The sequence below is a fragment of the Neovison vison genome, chromosome 3 (genome assembly GCF_020171115.1).
Source record: "Neovison vison isolate M4711 chromosome 3, ASM_NN_V1, whole genome shotgun sequence".
In the NCBI taxonomy this organism is placed as follows: Eukaryota; Metazoa; Chordata; class Mammalia; order Carnivora; family Mustelidae; genus Neogale; species Neogale vison.
This window is the reverse complement of record NC_058093.1, coordinates 167658921-167678935: the sequence shown is the minus strand read 5'-3', so window position 1 is coordinate 167678935 and position 20015 is coordinate 167658921. Positions and strand designations below refer to the sequence as shown.

General features: G+C 40.1%; 1 protein-coding gene across 2 annotated transcripts in view; it reads right to left on the bottom strand.

Annotated features, from left to right (window-relative positions):
• The window catches only part of CHST9 (carbohydrate sulfotransferase 9), a 226384-nt gene extending 223193 nt beyond the window's left edge, over nt 1-3191 (bottom strand). The window contains exon 1 of one of the 2 annotated variants that reach the window (XM_044243234.1): nt 3105-3191. The gene's annotated coding sequence lies outside the window, so the exon portion shown is untranslated. Of the gene's footprint in view, nt 1-2530; nt 2607-3104 lie in introns of those variants that run through there. The other variant, XM_044243235.1, reaches the window with a different exon arrangement.
• Between the last annotated feature and the right edge of the window lie 16824 nt (nt 3192-20015).

Sequence of the window (20015 nt, the reverse complement as noted above, 5' to 3'; positions counted from 1 at the left end):
ATTCCAGGGACAAAAACAAATGGCTTTTTAAATAACCATGATTTTGGATTATCTTTGTCTCTATTCTTCTCATTAACATGAATAATTCAGAGTGCTTACTATACATAGTGAAACTGTTTCCCCTCAATAATTCATTTTTAGTATACAGAAAAATAAGATCTAACACATCCTTATCCTTATGTATTTCCAAAGGTTTAAATTAGGCCTTTTTTTTCAAGGCAACTTAACTTTCAAAATTGTGTATAGTTTGGGCTCATTCCCTTCAGCCCTATCCTGGTAGTAAGTAGGGAGGATCTTAGGCTTTCAAAGCAAAAGCAGTACAGAACAGTGTACCAGGTCAGAAGGCAGAAACCTCACCTTTCTTTGGTTCTTGATATTCTGCCAGTACATACATATTATTTGCAAAGTGAGGGCAAGATTGCCAATATCGTTTTCCTTAAAAACATGGAAGTATTTTGGAACATTATACCTAGACTGGGGTACAAAGGATTTCCCAGTGTTCTGGTCGCACTGAAGGAACAATATATTTATTATGCAACTTAATTTTGAGTGAGAAAAATGTCCTAACATTCCAGTTGTAGCTACAGCAAATATCCCTAAATGTGAATGTTTTCTGGGATTGAGGAAGGGGAGGGGACCTCAAAACCCCAAATACTGCTCTAATGGTGACATAAACAAAATGAAGGGTGTGAATCTATCCACTGATTACATACAAACTCATCCAAGTTCCGAAACACAAATATAAAGAATACTAGCTAGACATGTTACTCATATCCTTTGCAACACCAACAGCCAACATCTGTGGGAAACAAACGGTATGTCTTCAATCTACTTCATCTGGGGTTTGGAATATTAAGTTAGCTTCCCATTTTGTAAATTCTTCCTGGGAGGAGGCCATATCCTTCTGGAACCACGCTAATTTTCTGGAGTCACGAGGCTGTTTAATGCACTGCTTCAGAGCACCAAATGCTACCCTTGTGGCCAGGAAGAAAGAGAAAGAATGTCATCAGGAGGAGCCTGAAGCTGTACAAATTCTCAGCTTCTGTTTGGTAAGAAAAAGGTGAAGGGAAAAAAAAAAAATTAGATTTCACTGGAGTATGTACACCAGCCTTGGCCAAAGGCTTTCAAACTTTCTTGATTTCTTCTTTCACTGAAAATAAAAGGAGAGGAGCTTAGAGTGTAACAAGCCAAACACAACAGTTGCCAAACTCGGGTCAACATCAGATATCACTGCAGTTTGGGGATAAAATTCATGGAAATGTAGGAAATGAGGATGTATGTTTTGATACCTGTGAAAATAAAAGATTGCGCTTTTAAGTGAGAGGGAGAGAACAGATGGTTGGTAATGATTTAAGACATTTATGGTTTTGGACTGTCACCAAGCCTCTGTATTAAAAAATACAGTATTTAGTCAGTACGTACCAACATCTATCTGCAAGGTGCTCATTTTCTAGAGGATGCTACTGTAATAAAGGAGATAAAACTCAAATGAGGCACAAGGAAAATTCTTCTTGCTTTCTCAGAATATTCAGTGTGTGCTATTTCTTACTGACTATATTCAATCAAAATGTTTTCTATGTGATGAAAGGATTTTAATTTTTCCTTGATAACTAGTCAACTATGAGTGTCCAGGAATTGTATTCCTTCTGAATACACGGGGTAGAACTGTAATTTTGTTCTGTATATTTCATTCACTTTGACTGAAGCTGTTAAAAATCCCTTAAGCAATAATAAAATCTGGTAGTCCAGGGTAGTCCTGCACATGAGAAACAATAACATTCTCCTTATCCTCGATTTGGTAGACAGGCAGGCATATGGTGTTATAATTGTGTACTGGAATCGGCAGGTGCCAGACCACTGAATCAAGAAGACAGATAAATATTGAATATCGTCACCCTCTATTTTGGTGTGTAAACGTGAGTGCAAAAGAGGCCAGTGTCCTTTAAACCCAGTGACACAGTGACAGTACAGACAGAGCTGTATATAGAGAGACTGATGCAGTGTTTGGAGTTAAAGCGCTGAAAAATAAACACTGTAAATAATATTCTTAATTACTATAAAAACTGCTGCAGGGGAGCCTTATTAAACATCCCCAGTGTTTTGATTTGGTTCTGATAACACAATGGGGGGAAAGTCACACAAACACGAACTCTATTATTTACTTGCCATCCCTTTCAAAACCCTGGGAACGATTCAGGAACAGTTTGCCTGTGGGAGGGAAGTTGGGGGTGGACCGCGGGGAGCAGCGGCTCAGGCTTCGCACCTGTGAACTTAGTTGGAAATAACTCCTGACAGGCATCAAAAGAGAACACCTTGGAGCCCACTAACAGAAATATGCTGATAGGATGTTCAAGCGGGGCAGAAGGGGGAGCGGGTAACCGTGCGAAAGTAACCGCAGCAGCGACCAAACAATCACGCCGTCCCTACTCTCCCCAACCCACTTCAGTCTTCCTCCCCGCATCACGCCTCCCCAACCCCTCAGCTGGGGCCTGGTGCGTCCCGGCTCCGAGGCCCCTAACTTCCCTCCCACCTTGTCCTCAGCCCTCGCCGAAGCTTCTGCAAGGTCCCGGAGTTGGAGGCCGATGCGAGAGAGGCACCGCTGCAGAGATGCTCCTCTTTCTGCCAAACATGCCGGAGGACCGGATCAACCAGCATCGGAAACTCAATACTGTGCCCTGGGGTGCCCTCCTTCCAACCCCCGCTTGCGCCAAGTGCCGACTCGCACCGGAATCCCGGAGTCCCGGGCGCCCCGCCGGGCCCGGGAACCCAGCGCAGGTAGCGAAGTTCCGCCGCGCGTCCTCCTCCCGCGCGCCCCTCCCGCGTCCCGTCCCCTCCACCTCCCCGACACGCCGCCCCTCCGAGCCGGTCCAATAAAGTGAACGGAAGTGGGTTCAAATATGGGGGGGGGGGTGAGAACTAAGGGAAAGACGGGGTCAAAAGGAAAAGAAAGATGCCTCCCCCATTCGACAGAGGCGAAGTACCTGAAAAGGTGAGGACGCACTCCCCTGCCCCCTGCAGACCCCTCGACCGCGGCTGCTCCGCGCTCCCCGCAGCCCCGGCCCCCACCTCCCACCGCACCCCCGGCCCCACGCCGGTGCGCTCACCTCGAGAGCCGCCGCCGGCTGGTCCCCCTTTTCCGGGAGCGGAGCTTCGCGGGAAACTTCCCCGCGCACCGGGGCAAACTCGGTGGACTCCTCCCAGCCGCGGGCCGTCGGGGGCACCAGGGCGGGCGCGGCACGCCGGGAGCAGGGGCAGCGCGGAGCCCGGAGCTCGCCCTCGCCCGTCCGCCCCGCTGGCTGCGGCGCCGCCTCGGCTCGAGCCCGCTCCCGCTCGCGCTCGGTTCCCGCCGCGGCCGCCGCGCCCCCGCCCGCCCCGGCGGCTCCGCCTCCCGCTTTTATCTCCCCCGCCACGCGCCGCCCGCCCCGCCGCCCGCTGCTCCGCCGCCGCCGTCCTCCCGTCCCCCGACTTTCTGGCTTGTCCCCCGCCGGCCCCTCTGCCCTGTCTCCCGGCCCCGGCGCTGCGGAGGCTCGAGTGCCACCCAGTCCTGGTTTAGGAAGTAATTATCCTCGCCCTTTCCGGATTCCCCTTCCCCTCTTCACCTCCGTCCCGTCCCAGATTCCTTTCCCAGGTGTTGTTCTAGAAACACCCGAAGGACACATCAATAGGTTAGTAGGTTATGGCAAACACGGACTCCAAAGCCTTAGAATTTCTTTTGCTTCACAGATACACTACACACTACACACACACACACACACACACTACACACACACACACACACACACTACGCATACGCTACACACACACGCACTCAGATGATGGTAGGTTAGTAGGTACAGTGCAGGAGTGTGTGTCTGGGGTGGGTTCCGTAGAAGGTCTGTGTAAGGCGAAGGCTTCCTTAAAAAAGAGCAGAGTGACCATTCCCAATCTTCCAGTCCTCTGAGATCTCTCAGGCCACGCATTTCAAAGGTGAACAAGCTGAAGTTGGCAGTTTGCAAAGGGCTTTGCAAAGACCAAGATTAGGATGAATTTTCTTTTATCATTAAAGGAAACGAACGATGCACTTGAGATTTTAAAAGATTAAATCTTTAACTTTAAAAGACGTAAATTTTAAGTACAAAAATTGTGCTAGCAACAATTTGACGGAAATAGAGCAAATAAAATGGACAAACCCCTTGACCGGGCAGTGGTTTAGGCAGTTTTTACGAACTAAAGAAAAACGTTTTATAATAAGTGGCTAAGTCTACCCCACTGCTACATTAGAATGTATATATTTTTCAAACTGAGCTCTTACCCAGTTTCTGCACTGAGTAGGTCTCATTCTTACCGATGGGGCTTAGAGATAACTTAGGGAGGGGAGAAGGTCCGGGGAAGAAGGGCGGGTAGGGAATTTGGTTAATTGAGGAAATACTGTGAATACTCTCTTTGAAAGAATACTCTCTTTGAAACAGAGCCTGATTCTTCTCAAATAAGAGTTTTATTTTTAATGTATATGTCTGCTGTTTTGTTACTAATACTGAGCTCAGACAATATCTGTCCTCCATGCAATGAAGGTCCTTATTCACCACTAGAATGAACCTCTTTCTTTGCAGGTAGACTTCTAAAGAAACGAGGTGGTGTCCCTGAGCTGTATTTGACTGGTAGGCAATTGGTGAGTGCTTGTTGAGTGAATTAATCAATTTAACTTAGTCGCTTTCAGTTTGGTCCTAAGGGTGTCATTTGGTGTTCTAGGAAATCTTGGAGTTGTGACCATTATTAGAGCAGTGGACTCTGCATCTTGGATGCCGGAAGTCATACAACTTTGGTGACCTGCGCCCTCTCTTTTGCAAAAGGACTTTGTGCAAGAATATCATTATAACTCTATTATTTCTAAATTATTAAAGTTTTTGTAGCCAGTGGGGGAAACTGGGCAGGATCAGGTCAACCTCTGATTGAGTTTGCTTGATTGACGTGCTGCTAGGCATTGCCAGACTACTGTTGGGTTAGCCTCTATTTCATTCATCTTACCATCATACCAAATCAAACACTGAGAAGTGTGAACTTTCTTCTACTCCTAATTCTCTGTCCAAAGCAGTTACAAATATTTTTAATGACTGAGAAAAATGAGGGTTTTTTTTTAAATATCCAAGTTTGGTGAGTAAAGTTTCAAAGAATCACCTGAAAAGTGTATAACAAGCATCACTGTAAGACACATCTCATGGCCTTTGGTTGGGAGTTATATGGTTAAATGAGAATACTGCTTTTAAAAAAATTTTTTTGTAGTTAAACTAATTTAATTTTTGTGTAGTGAATTATTTCTGAAACATTGGTTCACAGCATGTTTCTAAATTCTCTAGTCTATTAATTTTGTTTAGTTCTGTGAATTCCTTAAAATGTTTAACTATTGACTGTTTCCAGGCAAATATGAAGCTTCTGGATCATTGATCCTTTAATGTGTAGGTTAGTAGCAATTCTAGTCATAAAAGGACTTCCTGCCTCAAATCATGAGTGCTTTTGTGGAAAGAGGGCTTCACCATCACAGGGCAGATATTATTGGGCTAAGCATAAGAAATGCAGTCAACCTTGACTTTAAAAATGTAAATAATAGTAAGAAGAATGAGCACAGCAAGCTGCTCATATTTTGTGAAAGGTGTGAGTAAAGAAAATGGGGGTAGAGGGATTAGAAAAGAGTAAGGAAGGATATTTTCCTGGTATCTGTATGTACAAAAAAAAGCAACTTTAAGGTGTGAACATGGCACTGTTATGGGATAGCTCTTGGTATTTTTGAGTTTGTGCTTTTCTTTAACCACATACTCTCAACGATGACTTGCCTTAATGAATGGCCAAAATAATAATTCATCAGAAATGCATTAAGCACAACGTACAAGGTCATGTGGGGGTCGCAAATACATCTAAACCATCTTATTTTTTGTCTCCAACTGTTTTGCTGAAGGAAAGCAGAGATATATTTACTTGGAAAGAAATACTTTTACATAAGTCAATAGAGGATAGTCCAATAGCTATAGGAACTTCTCTTGCTCTTATTCTGTACAGCAGGAGTAAAATAAGAAAAATAATGAAAGAACATGATTTATGTTGATTCACAGCAAGGGAACACAAGCTTTCCCACTAAGCTGGGAGGGGAGAATAGCAGAACCAAGTAGTAGTTGATAGAAGACACTTGGCCCAGGCTTTTCTGGGAGAAAAGTAAAAATAAACAAAATTTAGGGAAAAAGAGATTAAAACTGTTTCTAAAACTTAAGCAAGTGAGGTGAAAACGAAGAGTGTTGGAGAACTGGATTGAGATCTAAGAAGATGGTCAAGTCTCTTCTCCGTGGGCTCTGTTTTATCCTCTGTAGGGCTTGAGGTCATTGAACTGGACAAGCCTTAAAGACCCTTCTACCCTCAAAACCTCCCCTGTCTGGCCATGATCACTTATTTTGATCAGCCTATTCAGATGATTATTCAGCTTCACATATCAGTTTATCTGCATAGTGACATCCAAAGCAAATTCTAATCAGAAAATAAGAGACTGGTGTAGGCTTTTTTTTTCATTAGAAGAAATTCAAAACAAAAATGAGAACCTGCTAGAGAAATGTGTTACTGATTATCTGAAGTTGTTACAGGATGCAGGATACGGTTATCTTACAAAGTCGAACTTCCTCTCTGAAATTTAAGAGGAAAGCATCCTCTTTTCATATCAGGAATAAATAGGGCAAAGGACAGAGCATTAAAATTTTATAGTTGAGGCATCTGGATGTATAATGATTTTGCTCCTGCTACACATAGTAAATTTTGCAGTTTGAGGGAGATTAAAATTATTATGTAATGGATTGAGAAAGAACAGGGATTTGGCTCTGGGAGCTCTATTTTTAACATTTTTTAAAAGAAGAGATTATTTTCTTAAAAATTAAATGAAGTATCAAGGATCAGATATATATAAGTAAAGCACAAATTAATTGTTCAGAAAAAAATATATATATAAAAAGGAATACACATGGAAAAATACATGGAAAAAGCACAGGATAAATAGTAAATGAGGAAGAATGCCGATCCCTAAAGAATAAAAACCTTTATATGATAAAGAGATGTTGATCAAATAGAGAAACTAAAAGATAATTACAAATAAATAAAAATGAAACAAGATGTGTTGCCATTATTATTATATATCTGTTGCCCAAATAAAGCAATGATTCAAGGTCAAATAAATTAGAATAGTCAGCACCTAATAGTCTTGGTAAATAGAGCAGGTCAATAAATATGTATTGATTGGTTGATTGAATAAGAACTGCTTGTAGTTATTTTAGGAAAACCAAAGTCACTAGGCAAGCTATGTATGTCATTTCTTAAATTAAGCAAGTCTGAATTTCCTTTAAAACTAACAAAAGGCAAAACCTTTCCAAATAGTACTAGGCAATGAAATTTTATGAAAACTTTATAATATTATGTTCATATATAGAAAAAACCAAATTGGAAACTTGTATAAGGTGGAAATATAAATGTGCCTATATAAAGAAATGATATTTTGCATCTTTGATGATTTTTGATAGGTGATTGGAACAGCCAAAATTTTATGTGAACAATTTACAAAAAAAGCAAATCAAAACTTTTCTCTAAAGTAATATGTGGACACACGTTTTTTTTTTATTTTCTAAAGTGGATTCAGGTTCTGATGTGGGTGATCAAGATATTGGTGGAGGACTTCAAGGTCCTAAGAGAAAATAAAAAATAATTTGCGATGGTCTGAAATGATGAGGGGCCTGCCATACTGCACATTTCAACAGGATCTAGGAAAGAATGAGTGATGGAGCCTTCCTTGAGAAATATTTTACTAATTAATTCACCAAGCGTGGCTGTCTAGTCAGTGTGGGCACTCCATGTTAGTGTCCTGGATACAAAATTTAATAAAACATGGTCCCTTTCACTGAGGTGGTAACTAATGGATTCAAATCACGTATCATTAAATTTAGAAATGCTAAGCTTACAGGAAAACAGGGGAAGAGTTGCTGGTGGAAAAGAAAAGGAAAAATCAAAATCTCTTTGTATGATTTCTATTCAAAGATGTGTGTGAATGTGTGTGTGTGTGTGTGTAAGTGTGTGTTTGAAAGGGATGTAAAAAGCAAGCAAGCTTTTAAGAGATTTGATGAAATCAAGAGATTATGTCAATGATGTATCCTAAGATAAAATATGGCATTGGAGGGCAGAGAGTAATTCTAAATCCACCTTTCCCATGCAATGAAATATTTCCTTGTCCAGCACTGGGAGTACCTGTGATATACAGTTCACCTCACCAAATCCAATATCATTTCAGCCCTGAGGGACGCAGACCATGGTGACTATCCTAGCCTTTCTGAAGACTTTTTGTTGAGTGTTCATTCAAAATGTGTACTGTTAACAGGAGGATTTTTTTTTAAAGTGAAGGTAAATAACGATTTTTGAAAACTGATATATAAGATGAAAAATGAGTGTAAGATTTAGGAACTCTTATATTTAATGGCCTCCTAAAATGTAGTATATAGTATCAGCAAGGTGTCGCAAATACTACGTTCTAAAGTTGATACTCAAAATAGCTAAAAACAACAAATTCAGGGATCATTAGGCTCAAGTTATCTATTATTTGCATCTGAATCTATATCAACGCACAGTTATTCTAAACACTATTTGCCTATTTGGCTTATTTAAGCCTTCCCCCGCTTTCATTAAAAAAAAAAGGATTAGAAAAATTCTTCCCCAGTTCTTAGAAAAAAGGAACAGAAAGAAGTTAATATCTATTAGCTGTTTACCTTCTTGTTTTTGTATTTGTGAGAGGTAATGACATTGTAATTTAAAACTTGAAAGACTGAAAAAAGGATATTATTTCTAGTTTATAATTGTGAAAGCAACTTGAACCATAGATATTAAGGTAAAAGTGAACAAGTTCTACATACCATCTCTTGCTAACGTCCATCCTTCAATATATTTAATAACACACATTTGCCATCCAGGAACAAACTCTTCAAGGAGAAATGTGTCTTTACACAACTCCCACCAAAAGTTATCATATTTAAGTTCATGGGGGAATTATAGATTTAAGCACTTATGAGTTAATTATTCAAATATTAAAAAATACCTCCACGATAATGATATTGCTGTTACTTCGAGATCTCTTATGACCTTCATCTTCTTCTCTCTCTTCTCTTGGTTCGTGTTCGATGTTCTCGCTGCTGTGCCTAGCATTTTAATTCTTAATTGCAAAATACCATTATTTTGAACCATCCTCCCTGCACAGAGTAAATCTGTAGTGTAGTTATTGATTTCATGTAACTTCTCAGTGTTGAATGACTGTTTTAGAAGCTTTCTCAACATCACAGTTGACACGTCTTTTGTGTTTTATTTTTCATTTTGATTGGGAGGACTATTTAACGAATCTGCACATGGATGTTAAGTCTGCATTTTTCAGACACGTTTGACTACCCTTCATGGAGTACTAAATCACTTACACATTATGCAAATGTCGTGAAACTATGGAAGTGTCCTGGTTAATTTTTTTTTTTTTAACTACCACTGAAAACAAAGGAGTAAGTGCCAGTATATTGTCTTTTAACACTGTCTATACGTCTGGGGATAGAAGTGCAAATATCCTCCCCAGCTGTGGATCTTGTCCATGTCTGTTGTTAAGCTAACAGGAGACTTTCATGGGAGAGAAAAGTGAAACGTGTTTCAGTGTGATGAGGAAGCAGGAAGGAGAGCAAAAGTTTTACGTCAAGAGGTAGAAGCAAATATGTCCCAATTTGACCACTAAAGTTGGTGAATACCAGGAATTAAAGCATAAAAACTGAGGGTTCAACAGGCTCCTCCTTAGCTATGAATCAGCTTTTAAATCGTGCTTCAGAAAAAATGCAATATTATGGTATTACTTTTTTTTTTTTTAGATTTTTATTTATTTATTTGACAGACAGATCACAAGTAGGCAGAGAGGCAGGCAGAGAGAGAGGAGGAAGCAGGCTCCCAGCTGAGCAGAGAGCCCGATGCGGGGCTCGATCCCAGGACCCTGAGATCATGACCTGAGCTGAAGGCAGAGGCTTTAACCCACTGAGCCACCCAGGCACCCTGGTATTATTCTTAACCATAATGAATTACCATGGGTAGTGAACACATGAAATGACTATAGCTTCTAGGATAAGCAGAGCCCAGCAGAGAAATGATCTTTACAAATAATGAAAAAGCATTGAGATAGGAAGGAAAGGAAAAGGCCAGTGTTTGCTATGCCTATTTTTCTGAAATTTTTAGAAAACATGTCCGTTGATGGCAAGGTACCATTGCCTACCTTAGGTAGTCAGCCACATTGGCAGATTAAACTGGCCTCTTTTAAACATTTGTTTTGAATTTTAAATTGGACCTGCATGACAAAAATGATTGTCCTCAAACCATCTCTTTCCTGCCATATCTTTTCTGTAAGAAAGTAAAGTAGAGGACTAAGTAAGGTGTGGCATCATCATTTATGACTTTTATCCACTGTATACATATAAATTGTTCTTAGGAACAAAAGTCAACGAATACAGAACCACAACACCAACAAAATCAGAGGTGTGGAGATTTGGCATTTCTGTCTCCAATTTACAGATAAACCTGTTGAGGGTAGGCTAATCCTAGGAGTATTCTTACCCAATTCTTCTGCCCAATTCTGAGCTGCTTCTGCCCAATTCTGAGCTGCAGAGTCTCAGGAAACTAAGGGAAATGGAAAAAGAATTGAAAACCACAGTCACATCAGGTGCCTGGCACAGAGTAGGCAAGCATGATTTATTTATTGGTGGGATCAAATTAAACTTAAAATGAGATCCATGGTGGGGCGCCTGGGTGGCTCAGTGGGTTAAAGCCTCTGCCTTCAGCTCAGGTCATGATCCCGGAGTCCTGGGATGGAGCCCTGCATCAGGCTCTCTGCTCAGCGGGGAGCCTGCTTTCCCCTCTCCCTCTCTGCCTACCTCTCTGCCTACTTGTGATCTCTGTCTGTCAAATAAATAAAAAAAATCTTTTAAAAAAATGAGATCCATGGAAAAGATCAAATAATCTAACATTATTTAAGTTGTAACTTCCAGATTTTTTAAAAATGAAAAATATTTTAAGGAAAATGCACTAAGGTTGGCAGCGTCAAGGATTATATAATATTGCATATATGAAAATCATATCTTTTGTGCATTTATTTACCAAGTATTTATCAAGCACCCTCCCCAGAACTACAATTGCTTTTGAGGATCAGCGGGTAACACAAGAAAAATGAGATCTCCACTTCCATGCTGCTTACATTCTAGTAGGAAAAGGGCACTAAGCACAGACACAAAATAAACAAATATGCTAAGCAAAGACTGGAAGTTTCCATTAAGGGAACAACCAGGAATATATGATAGACAAGAGAGGAAGAAGGTGCTGAGGTTCAGGAAAAGAGATACAGTTTGAGCTGAGCCCTTATATATCAGGAGGAATAAACTGAAAGCCAAAATCCTAGGGAATATTTTTCCTGGTGAAGGATCAGCATATGCAAAAACCTTGAGATGAAAGAAAGTTGGCTGAGATGAAGCAATTCAAAGAGGCCAAATGGACTGGGGCAGGTGAGACATCATGAACGAAGGCTGAAGAAGTAGGACGGCCCCAGTTCATGGAGGGCTGTGGGGCGTGGTAAAGAGTTCACATGTTACCTGCAGTGAGAAGCCACTGAAGGGTTTTAAACATAGATTTATATTTACTGATAGCGAATGTGAATAAACAATACTTGGAATTAATATAGAGGTTGTATTATTGTTTCATGGATTGGAACATCTTCTAAAATAGAATGATTTCTCCTTGACGAGACTTCTCTGTGCGGGCCTATCTCTAGATATGTGGAGATAATTAGCTTATTTATCACAGTAGGAGGACCCTTATGTCCACATACCCATACACACATACACAATACAGCAAGTTTCTAACTTACATCTTTTAAGGCACATTATAAATCATCCTGTAAGTGCATGGCGCAATTCAGGATCCGTCCTGTAATCAATTCTGGTGTGATTTTTTAATAGGGTTTTGCATGAACCTTTCATTTGGCAAAAGTGTTCTCTAGCGAGAGGATTTCCTCAGGTCTTTTCAGCTTTTATCATTGGCGTTTCTACTAGGATTGCCTACCTCCCTGGACTTTTACACCTCGAAAGAACAGCAATCTCAGGGACTTGCTTGGTTTTACTATTTGTTAAAGAAAAGTACCCAGCTGGAGCTTCAACCCATGAAGTGGATCCCACAGTCTCTCTGATGACAGGAAACAGCAGGCCTTAGCTCATTGCCCAAAGAATGCTGGCCGGGTTCCTGGTATTGGGATCCTTTTCACTACTTTGCTGTTGTTTTAATCATGGGATAAAATCCTGGGCTGTCCAAAACCCTTAGAGGCAGCATAATTCATGGGAGGAAATACATCCTAGAGTTATGTAGGAAATGTATAAGCTTAAAAATGCAAGAGATATGGTAGGGGTGTGTTGGTGAGCATTGCCATAATCAAGAACCACAGACCGGTGGCTTAAACAACAGATATTTATTTTCTCACAGGTTTTATATTTTCCTCTCTGGGGGCTTGAAGTCCGAGATCAAAGGGCTCACAGTGTTGATTGCTTCTGAGGCCTCTCTCTCTGGCTTCTAAATGGCCATCTTCTTCCTCTGTCTTCACATGGCCTTCCTTCTACCTATTTCCAGATCCTCTTCTTTTAAGGAATATCAGATGAGGACCAACCCTGACTAAATTACCCTTTAAAGGCCCTATTTCTAAATACAGTCCTCTTCTGAGGTCCTGGGTGTTAGGGCTTCAACATATGAATTTGGAGGGGGGCCACAATTCAGGCCATAATGGATAGCAAAAAAATCTAAAAATTAAAAGGAAAGATATTTAAATTTTTTATTTATGCAGACTGAACCTCATTCAGGCTCACTCAGTCTTGACCCTCACAATTTTCAACCAATCTAGACTTGCAGAATCCCATAGTTTACCCAATTCAACATCCCTAATTTCTTCTACTAGTATTTAAATAAAGTCTGCAATGCTTATAATGTAGTTGCAATGTTCGCGATTTTCTGGAATGTAAGGACTTAGCAATGGTTTCAAGGAAAGTGACTTGAAGGGTGATGGAATTGCATTACCATATGGTGTTGAAGATTATAAACATGGTAGACAAGAAGTATATGAGGCCAAGTAATTTTAACTTTTGCATCAGAAGATCAGATTATTTTAGTTTTGTTGAAACTCACTGATTATAATACTTGATCCCATCTGGTTTTTCTCTCCATTAACTCTGAATTTTGCCACACAACAGTTCACTGTCCTGGTGCCTTGTTTAAAAAAAAAAAAAATTGTTACTGTTTGCCACCTCTCAGTATACTCTGTCATTGTGGTGAGTATCTTCTTTCCCTCCCCCCACGACATCCAAATCGTGCTCTGTGTCAGAATATAGACCTGTATGAAATGTTATCTGCAGACCTCCTTGTCCTGTGGCCTCCACTGAGGTTCTGCTAATGGGATACTGAACCAGGAGGTCAAAAGGAGGGAGGGGAGAAAAGCTTTATTCCCTTGGCTCCTTCTCTTCCAGGTTGGTTAGGGTGGCTAAACTGTTCTCCCAAAGTTCAGGTCACCTGGGAGCTATCCCATCCCCAACAGCCTGCTACCTGCTCTCGGCCCTAAAACCATTCCATCCCTGTTCCCCTTCAGGCTTATAGGTGCGAACTCTGCACCCCTTCAATTGCTTTCACTAGCCCTGGGGTTCTACCCTGTTCCCAGATAATTTTTTTAAAAACTGCCCCCATCTCTATAAGTCATCTGCTCGTCAAACTTTCTTCAATGGACCCAGCTTTCATATGCCGCTCTACCCAAGTCCTGTCTAGCTAGACAGAAACCACAAAGCCAGGCTTTAGCTATGAAAGAACAGATCTATCTCCAGTTCAGTCCATTATTTAAGAGTTAAGAAAGCAGAGTCCGACTCTGATTAATTTATTTCATCACATATTTCCCCCTCATTAAACGTGTTTATTGGGTGTCTGCCATGCTCCTGGCACCATGTTCGGTGGAGGTGATAAGAGAGTACAAGGTCTGAAGGAACTGAACATCTGCTGGAAGAAAGTAATGAGAGGCAGTCGTGTTTCAGTAAGAAATGCTAGGAGACAGAAGTGATCGTTGTCAAAGAGAACCGAAGAAAGTTCTAGAAGTGCCAATGAAATTCAAATTTGAAAAGTGGGCTGAGGAAGAAAGAGGGTGAATGAGAAAAAGGGGACTTTTTGTCATAAGAAAACCTACTGACACTGTCCTGGAGTGAGACAGATCATGTTTGCAGAACAGAAAGTATTCGCTCAGTGTGGCAAGAGCATCTAATACAGTGCGAAAGTAATATGAAGTTGCAAATGTTAGCAGGAGTCTTCTCTGTTGTTTTAAGGAATCTGAACTTTATTCCAAGAGCAAGGATGAGAATCGGAACATGGGTAAAGGAATAACACCTCGGAAAGCTCATGCAGGCTGCAGCATGAACAGACACAAAGTCGGAGGCAGAGAAGTGAGTGAGGGCTAGTTGCATGCGTCTTGGTGAGAGATGAGGATGGCCTGCTGAAGGCCTTGGTGGTAGTAAGGTAGGAAAGCAGAGAGAAGGAAGAGATGTAATCTGTGGGAAACTTACCAGAGGCAGCCCCAGTAAGGCTGTATCAAACCGAACCTCGGAATATATGCAGGTCTGCTTTTCAGTGCAAAACTAAACTTCTTTAAACTTGTCATAACCTTTCAAGAATTTCAGCTGAGCATTTTTATTATTGCTGAAATACCAATTATTAGAGATTTTATGGGAAGACTAATGTTGTAGTCTTTATAGTGATGAGAACCTGGCCTCTTAGTAGTTTACCCAAAATAAGTATTTGCCATGTGAATTAATCAACTGCCTTTTAAAAATAATATACCTTTAGAGATAATAGATTTCTATTATATGCTTTGCAAATTCATGTTATGATGCTAGTTTCAAGCAAGAATAAAATGGTCTAACTTAATAATTTTAAAAAGAAAAAAAATAATTTTAAAAAGATAATAACTTGCAGCAGCCCTTGGTGCTGAGTATGGTATTCCAGTAATGAATTTAAAATGTCTCTGCAGAATTGCTCTTTTTTACAAATCTAAAATTCTTGCAAATGCTTTTTATCATCCTTAGCCCTTAAATATGTTTTCCTTTATGTATTTTCTAAACATTCCAGGATGTATAGAACTATAAGTAAGACCTTACATTATCTTTAGGCCAATGAAAACTGTGCTTAGCACAAAGAAATATGTTATTTATTTTTTTCAGGACATAGGGATATCATTTACTAAATTACTAAGTTTTTGTACTGAATATCACGTTGGTAGCTTGAAAAAAAATTGCCCTCATTCTAGAAATGTCCAAAAAGAGTTCCTAAAAATGCAAAAGAACATAAAAAATATTTTTTTAGTAGAAAGAAGGTATTTAGGGAAATAAAATTTTTAAAGATGTTTAAGATATGACAGCAGTAAAGACTTTTAAAAACCACTTAAATTTGAGTAGGGCCATACATTTATTTTTTTTAACCAAGGGAATCTAACTCATTAAGTTATTAATCTTCCTAAAATCCCAAAGAGAATAGATGATCTAGTGAGGACTTTTAGATAAGATTAAGTTAAAATGACCCTTTGTAAATTCCTCTTATCACTTTCCGTTGTAGCTGGCACAGAATGATATATGGCCCCATTTCAGTTTTAATGTTCAAGCGTTTGTAGGTGGTTATCATGTTTTCATCCCCATTTTCTTTCTCTCAAGCTTATTCCGGGTCATCTTGGTGTGTTCATAAGTCCCTATAGAGTTTTAATCAGTGAATAACATGTTGTGTCCCTATGACATTATTTTTCCTTTTTTGGCTATCATAAAACACTGGTGAGTAATGTTTACTGTTTTTCCCCATACATTAGTAGAGAAAACCATTTATTTTTCTTGGCATTATTTTTTTTCCATTTTCTCTTATGCATGAATGTGTCTCTCTTAAATAGTTACACCCTGGGAGTACTAGCTCATTATTGTCTTCATTCTTAATAATATCATTGTTCCCTTATCTACATTGGCATCTAAAATATTCCTCATTGAATAGTTTCAACAATGAATAGTGTTATGTCCTGAATTAACATATCACTGAATACTTCCTATATGTTTAATTATAACTTCAAGTACACATATAATGTAGAATTACAGTCCACATATATTTTAGAAAAGGAAATAAAAAACTTAAAAATTATCAAATATAGCCGGGGAAGGAGAGTAGGGAGAGGGTAGTGGGGTTATGGACACTGGGGAAGGTATGTGCTATGGTGAGTGCTGGGAAGTGTGTAAACCTGGCGGTTCACACACCTGTACCCCTGGGGCTCATAGTACATTATATGTTAATAAAAAAATTAAAAAAAAATTGAAAAGAGAAAAAAATTATCAAATATGTGTGTATGTGTGCGTGTGTGTATAGATACACCCAAAGTAACAGCAAATATATAGGCCCAAAGGATCAGCTCTATGATGAGGTAATCATTTTTACCAAAGCTTTTAGATAAAGTTTTTATACATATAATAAATGAAAAAATTGGCTTGTGGTTTATGTCTAGAGAATAGACGAGGTCACGATTTCTCTTATCTTCAAAAGTGAAGTCTTGGGGAATCATTACAAGTGGTGCAAGACCTTATATGAGAAATACCATATACTTAGTATGCTTCTTATATCTCACACTACTGCCCTCTTCCTCGTGTAGAATTCAATTCTGAATTCAACTTCCTGGCAATAGCTTTAAAAAGTAAACCGAAAGTCAAACTGTGTAGAATTTGCATGATATATTGATAGGCAAGAAATTGTTGAACCATAGACAAGAAAGACTTGAACAATACGCTATTGCTGTATAACAACCACAATTTTAACAGCTTAGCACACTGCCCATTTATTAGCTGGTAGTTCTGTAGGTCGAAGTCTGAGCTTGGCATCACTGGGTTCTCCGCTCTGTGTTTCACAAGCAGATAGGAAGGTCTCAGCCAGGCTGCGTTCCCGGCTGGAACTCGGGGTCCACTTCCCTGGGCAGAATTCAGGTCCTTGTGCCTATTGGACTTAGATCCCCACTTCAAGAGGGAGCCACACAAGTTCCTAGAGGCCTCACACATTCCTTGCTTGTGGTCCCTTCCATCTCCAACATTAGCATTAGACTAGACACTCTCCCTTACCTTGATTTTTTATCACCTTTCACATATCTCTGAATTCTCTCTCATCTCAGGACTCCTAGATCAGGCCCACCTAGATAATCTCTCTATTTGAAGGTCAACTGATTTTGGAGCTAATTATGTCTGCAAAGTCTGTTTCAGTGGTACCTTACTTGGTGTTTCACTGAATTACTAGGAGATGGTGTGTGTGTGTGTGTGTGTGTGTGTGTGTGTGTGTGTGTACCAGGGACTGGGAATCTTATGAGCCGTCTTAGAGTTCTGTTTACCACAAGGAGCAAATGGATTGAAATGCTGCACAGCAAAAGGCCAGATACAAAACAGATGCATAGCAAAGATGGTTGATTTTCATTTTCACTCCAAATTGCTTCAAATAACTGCATTTTGGAGAGTTGTGCTGTTATCGGAAAAGTGATCAAAGAGTACAGATCGTTGAAGTAATAAGTAAATGGGGAGAGATCACCAAGCCGGGAGAGCGTTTCTCTCTCTGCCAAAATTCTGGGATATCTGGATGGTCTAGAAAGTCCTTAAAGGCTACTGGCAGTTTGTGGAAATGCTATAGGCATTTTTGTAGGCCATGCTTTGTGGAAAAGCTGCATGGCCTGAAGTTCCAAGTTTTGAAGCAGGAAATATGAATGATAGTTTGAGCCTATAGGGATAGAAATGATTCAGACGTGGCACTTTACGGCCCAAACTTGAAGCACTTCCGTGATTGAAAATTTTCAACAATTATGTCCCTTTGATAACAAGCAGCTAACAAACCAATTTGGACTGACTAGTTCCTCAGGGACATAGGCCATGACTAACATATGAAATATGATTATGTTCCTACTATTCAGTGAGAGTGAAAGACACGACCAGGTTAGGATACCACCTACAGAAAAGCAGTCCTAGTCTAGAAGTGAATGGGGATTCCAATTGGTTAGTATTTCATATGTTTTGGGATTTTGAACAACTGGTATAGATTTACTGGCATTTTAATAGCGTGAATCACAGAAGCTTTTAAAAATGTATTTGTTGATTTACTACTTGCGTGGTCTTGTTCTTCAGGTAGCGTGACTGCCAATAGCAGTGTGGGCAGTTTCCAGTTCGGGATAAAGGAATTTGTATTTAATTCTCAATACCTACTGTGCTTAGTTGGTACATCAATGTTATTGTGCCTTTTTTTTTTTTTTTAAGATTTGTATATTTGAGAGAGCAACTGATAGAGAGCAGGAGTGGGAGGAACAGAAGCAGAAAAGAGCGAATCCCAAGCAGACTTCATGCTGAGCACAGTGCAGGTTGTGGGGCTCGATCTTATGACCCTGAGATCACCACTTGAGCCAAAACCAAGAGTGGGATGCTTAATTGACTGCTCCACCCTGGCGCCCCTGTCACTGTGTATTTTAGTGACCTTTGAAAAATTGGGAAAATGGGACACTTGGGATCTGGGTGTTCTGCTAATTCAACGTGGGAGGTGCTAGAACTATTTCTTCTTGACTCAACTGCAATCCCAAAGGGAGGAGCTCAGCCTGCACTCAGGCATCCGAAAGGAAGCTGGCTGGCCGAGATTGAGGAGAAGAAAACATGAACTACAGGAGAATCTCAGACCCGTACTTTTTTTTTTTTTTTTTCCTCCCAATTTAGAAAGGACATGGCCTTTGGATGGGATGGAGAGCGCCCCATCCTGCCGTTTCTGGGCTAACGCAGTAGCAATGAGAACACTTTAGTACATGGTGACTTTCATGGCTGCCAAACCAGTTCTGGCTTATTCTTCTCTGCAACCTAGCAGCCCAGAGCCGGCAGCCCAAGCCTATGGCTTCTCTGACCTGACAGGTTCCCTACCCTCCATCAGTGAGCCAGGTCACCTCATTTCTCGGAGATCCAATTTTTGTTCTGCTTGGTTAGATTTTGTAGCACAGTTCCTCTGAACCTTACACTGAGCCTAAATCATCAGTTTGCCTCTTTCTTAGCCAAAGAGCTTGTTGGCAGTCTGCTTTAGGAATGCGTGGTTGAAAGGAAGGCTATGAGCCAAACAACAAGTGTCTGGGAGATCAGTAGGAGGCAGTGATGAGAAGGGATAGAGGGAAGGATAGAGGGAAGTGTGGACTGATGATCTGTGTTCTAGAATGATGGCTCAGGTTCAAAAACATGCAAGGTATGCGGGAGGAAAAACAATGTGGGTCTGAAAATATAGTTCTATCTATATCAATGTTTATATCAATGCTAATAATGATATAAAGATGAAGGTAGAGATATATATTTGTATACCAAATATATGAAATCAGACTGCACCTTTTAGAATGGCATTTTTCAAAATGACCATCATACTTGTAACTAATTCTGAGTTTGCCCACAGGAATTTTATTTTCTTTAGTGTATCCAGAGTTGATAAGACAGTGCACTTGTAAATACTCAAATGTAACTGTATTTATTTTCAACAAGAAATACAGCTGCCCAGACAGAGTGAAACAGAAAGCTAGTAAAGTGTACAAGGTAATTTATGCCATTTTCAGAGTTAATAGTAACTATGGAAAGAAGCAAAGTGGTTTATTTACATCCTAACTCTCCCTCTGGCTAGCATATTACTGAGTTGTGAGAATAGATGTATCCATCTGTAACATAGACATCCATCTGACAAATAGCCTGAATCATATGCAGAGGTTTATCAAATGCCCTGATTCCTGGGCCATTATTAAAGACTTGGATACAAATTTTTAGACTTCCTCTCTTCCCCTCCACTCATCAATTATAATCTGCCCCTGAATTCTAGCCATACCAACTTCTTTTACTGACTCATTCTTTTTTCTAGATAGATTAATATCATTGATTAAG